The sequence below is a fragment of the Nicotiana tabacum genome, chromosome 17 (genome assembly GCF_000715075.1).
Source record: "Nicotiana tabacum cultivar K326 chromosome 17, ASM71507v2, whole genome shotgun sequence".
In the NCBI taxonomy this organism is placed as follows: Eukaryota; Viridiplantae; Streptophyta; class Magnoliopsida; order Solanales; family Solanaceae; genus Nicotiana; species Nicotiana tabacum.
In genome coordinates this window covers 85,209,089-85,214,221 of record NC_134096.1, presented here as the reverse complement: position 1 = coordinate 85,214,221, position 5,133 = coordinate 85,209,089, and the positions used below count along the sequence as shown (strand labels likewise).

Below are 5,133 nucleotides of genomic sequence, written 5' to 3'. Positions count from 1 at the left end.
TTATATCCTTTGCTGTAACTTACCCCGCACACTGGCTCCTTATGTATCCAGTGTTCATTTGCACTTATTTATCAATAACATCTAGTGATGGAACCCTTACTGCCTCTCCCCGTCGTCATGCTTACATAATGTTCTGGAGTCGTATCATATCCGTAGGATCTGAATAAATACAATCTCATTCCTTTCGCCTTTTTACCACATTCTTCCTTTACTATTCCATAGTTACCTTAATCACATAACTCGGACTTAATACCATATCACACCATCTTCCCCCTTTAGGGGAGTACTAACATTTATTCCAATGACAATCTTCTAAAATTTTTAAATATTCTAGTATTCATATCTGATTGTACTATTCTAGAGTGCACCATCTGGGTGTCTCACAAGGAGAACCATTACCATGTTTGCAAAATCCCTCGGAAATGTGAGCTAATGAAAACAATTCATCCACAAATTTGCGTTACTCTAACCCCAGCTGGATGTTAATATCCCATCCTTCTCTTAATTTATATATGTTAGCTCCCACAGGGCATAACAGAAATGAGTGTTGTCAAGTGAATATATCTTTGTTATTGTTGAAAGTAACTTAGAATGCTTGTATTTCTCTGCCTGAATTGTAAATACAGATAATTTTCACTAACTAGGTACCTCGTATACTTCTTCACCTAGCTTCTTTTACTTGTTGAAACTTGTATCTACCTTCTGATCCTCTCTTTTCTTTTTACTATAGGGGTAGATAGATATTCATATCTTAGGGCTCCTTATCAAGAGGCTCACACGGCGTAGTACACACATATCTACTGAAGGCCTTACATTTATTCATCATAAGAATGACGCAAAATCGTGTTCCTCTGACTCAACTCTTCCACAACCGCATTCAATCTCTTACCAACTATCTTTCTGGATATAGATGTCATTGTATAATGAATAAAATAGAATTTAGGAATTTGAATTTCTTACAACTAAGCTCTACCACACGATCTAGAGTAAGAAGAAAGAGTGACAATCCTAAATGCTTTGTAGCCTCCTGCTTATAAGTATTGTGCACAACACACCCATAAATAAGACTCTACACGGCTTGTAGACTCCCTAGGATAGAACTGCTCTGATACCACTTCTGTCACGACCCAAATCGTTGGGCCACGACGGGCACCCGATGCCTAACTCCATCGAGTACCAACGTAACGTATCATTCTTATCATACTATCATGGGTAAATGAACCGGAAAGGCCGTCATGAGATAACTAGAATAAAACATAAGGGAATACTAGACATAGGACAACCCAACATGATATAGAAACTTATACATGTGACATACAAGCCTATAAGGCCGACATAATCATTTGTATACTCAAGACATAGGCCGATAAGGCCATACAAGTATCCATATACATGTCATCTATCTACAAGCCAACAGCAATACAAAACAATCCACAAAGCAGTCCGCTATAAGTGAATAACTCGAACTGACGGCTTCCGATCACCGTCCCGTGAGTTCTAACTATTAGAAAATGAATTTATCAACCTTCCTTGATATTTAAACACTTAAATAAAGAAAGTACATATTTTATTAACTATGAAGTACCTTCCAAAATTCAAACTACAAAGAAAAATAGAGGCGATAGAGCGATACTTGCGTCGTATGGATCGTTTTAATGTTATCGTTTCTTGATTCAGTGCTCGGGATGATAATCTTGTTTGAAGGTCTTGAAGAGATCTTAAGAGTAAATTTAGGGGCCTTATTTGGTTGTGCGTTCCGGAAAATTGAAGAAAGAAACGAGATAAGGATATAAATATCCATTTTGTTTGAAAAGTCAAAAGGCGCTACTTGGCACCCTAGCATTCGTCCTTCTTACGGGTGTCGTATGAACGAACGGTTAAGAGCATTGGAAACTACATTCCAAGACCTTAAATTTGGAATATAATATATCCCAAAAATACCTCATATATTACACGAAATATATTTCTCAAAAAGCTCTGTTACAAGGCAATTCCTTAGTCGGTTTATCCGCAACTTTAATCTGATCTTTCCCAAACTTCATATTTTCTATCCAAACATCATATATAAATATATTATGACTTTAAAATTATTTAAATAATGATTAACAAGTCTCATATTCATTACGTCATTTCTTTTTAACAAGTCTTTTGCAAGCCATTACCCTCCCTAAGCAAGGACACGTAGTAGCAGATTCAATTTAATAAGAATGACAAGATTAGAAATGGAAGACTAGTCGCCTAATATTGTTTTAGGCACCAACTCCCCCCCTCGCCCGAAAAGAAAACAAAAAAGAAAGAACAAAGGAAAAGAAAAGAGCGTTGAAGAGCTCTTCCACTTAGCGATCCAAAAAATATGAAATTACAAGATGAATTTAATCCATAACAATTCATTTAAAAAAATGAAACTCTTACAATCTGGGATGAACATGTTCAGGAGGAATAAGACGAACTTGCAACAAGTGCTCAAACAATAGATAGTTATGCATAGTATCCGCAACCACTTTAGCAACCTGCAATTGTCCCAAAAAAACAAGATAAGATAATAGAAAGAAAATGTCCGGATGGATTCTGGGATTCTGTAAATACGGATAAATTGCTCAGGAATAGGAACAACCTCAGGGGACTCAAATTCTATGAAGCCAAAATGCTTTGATTTTCCTGTCTGTCATGAGGAAAAGACACAAGATAACAGAAGGAAGGACAAAATCAAAAGATTACTGCATAGAAAGACAATAAGAAAGATACAAGTGTATTGTGAACAGAAATTTAAAGGATAAATCTGACTCGAAGCCCTTAGTTCCTAAGCCACACATAATTTCCTGTCTGTCATGAGGAAAAGACACAAGATAACAGAAGGAAGGACAAAATCAAAAGATTACTGTTCGTAAGTTATGACAATACTTTTCTACACAAAATTCCATATGAGTGGTGATTCTATAAGTACCGATTGTAACTGAGACTGTGATACACCTCTACTTATTTTAACATTAAAACTTGGTATATTTTGTCCTAAATAAGTTATAAAATTCAAGAGTCATGCACTCTGCCTTACTTTTCTTTTAAACCAGTAGGGCCCTAACCTGACCTCGTCAATACTCTACCTAGGTTAGGCTTGGCATTTACTGGGTACCGTTGTGGTGTACTCATACTATACTTCTGCACATTTTTTTTGCAGATCCAGGTTCTTCCCACCATACCAGATACCACTGAGTTGGACCGCACGTGGAGACTTCAAGTTATATCTGCCAGCATCTGCAGACCTCCGAGTTCTTCTCTATCCTTACTATGTTGTTTTCCTTATTTTTCTTTAGACTTTGATGTTAAAGAAATTGATGTATAAGGACACTTAGTATTTACTCTTAGAAGGTTGTGACTCATTTCCACCGGGTATTAGGAGTTGTAATTATTGATTTGCAGTTTTATATTTATTTCATGTGTTGAGAATTGGACTTCAGTTTTATATAATGGTATTCCGCAAATTGTTCGGCTTACCTAGTATTAGAGACTAGGTGCCATCACAAAATCCTACGGAGGGTGAATTGGGGTCGTGAAAAATTGGTATCAGAGCACTAGGTTCATAGGTGTTATGAGTCACAAGCAGGTTTGGTAGATCTCGCGGATCGGTACGGAGACGTCTGTACTTATCTTCGGGAGGCTATGGAACTGTTAGAAAAAGTTTCACTTTCTTTGATTCCTTCTCGTGCGAGATTTTGACTTCGGACTCTAAAATTCTCTCTTTCTATTCTCTCATAAATTGTAAGGACATGTACAGCTGGATTGGATGATCAGACACCCACACCCCATGCTAGAGCCGCGAGAGGCCGCGACCGGGGTAGAGGCCAAGGATGTCCACGTGGTGCAACCAGAGCCCCCGCACGAGCTGCTACAGAGGAGCCAGTAGCTCAAGCTGAAGGGCAGACACCTGAGATACCTGTTGTTGCACCAGCCCTCCAGGAAACTCTAGCCTAGTTTCTGAGCATGTTCAGCACCATGGCTCATGCAGGATTGATACCTCTTGCTCCTGCCACATCTCAGGTCGGGGGAGGAGCACATACTCATGTCGTCGGTATTCTGATGCTAAATGGACCTTCAAATCTTAAATTTTTATTTTTTAAAATTTTTATAAAAATCTAATTTTTCTTTCATAAATTTACGGATTCATGATATAAATGAGTATGGAATCATGAAATATAATCAATATAGGATGAGGAACACTTACCCTAATTATTTCCATGAAAATCGCCCAAAACTTTTCCTTACCAAGCTAAAAATGAGTAAAAATGGCGACTTCTGAATTTAAGGGCTCTGCCTAGTCTTTTTCGCATCTGAGGATGAAATTTTCGCATCTGCGGACTTGCTTCTGCGAAGAGGAGTCCGCTTCTGCGCAAGGCTGCCCCTTCCCCCTTTCCCGCTTCTATGACGCGTGGGCCGCTTCTGTTTCTCCATGACGAGGCTATATACGTGCGCAGTCCGTAAAATTTTCCTAAAAGTTTTTATGTGAAAAATGGATTAAAATGTGAAATAGAGCTTTAAAAACTCAATTGAGTTGACTTTGGTCAATATTTTGAGCAAACGGACCCGGATCAGTGTTTTGACAATTCCGGTAGGTCCGTATCGTGATTTGAGACTTGGGCGTATGCCCGGAATCGAATTACGAGGTCCCTAGCTCGAGATATGGAATTTTGAAGAAAAATTAAAAGCTTGAAAGCTTAATGATTTTTAAGAAATTACTGATGTTGGATTTATTGACCTCGGGTCTGTATTTTGGTTTCGGAGCCCGGTGTAGGTCCACTATAATATTTATGACTGGTCTGCCAAATTTGGTGAGAATCGGAGTTGATTTGGCGTGATTCGGACGTCCGGTTGTAAAAATATAAGTTTTAAAGTTTTCTTGGAAATTTCCTTTAATTTGGTGTCCGATTCGTAGTTCTTGGTGTTATTTTGGCGATTTGATCGCGCGAGCAAGTTCGTATGATGTTTTAGGACTTGGGTACATGTTTGGTTTGGAGCCCCGAGGGATCGGGTTGGTTTCGGGTGGTTAACGGGTCATTTTTGGACTTAAGAAAAATTGCAGAAATCTGCTTCTAGTATCCTTCTTCGCGTTCGCGAGAGGGGGCTCGCGTTCGCGAAGAA

The 5,133-nt window shown here is 38.6% G+C and overlaps 1 long non-coding RNA gene across 1 annotated transcript; it reads right to left on the bottom strand.

Moving 5' to 3' along the window:
• Nucleotides 1–2,216: 2,216 nt before the first annotated feature.
• On the bottom strand, nucleotides 2,217–2,749 carry LOC107793680 (uncharacterized). Its single transcript, XR_001649772.2, has 2 exons — nucleotides 2,615–2,749; nucleotides 2,217–2,510 (listed from the first exon to the last, which is right to left on the bottom strand). It is a non-coding gene; the product is annotated as an uncharacterized LOC107793680 (long non-coding RNA).
• Nucleotides 2,750–5,133: the final 2,384 nt, after the last annotated feature.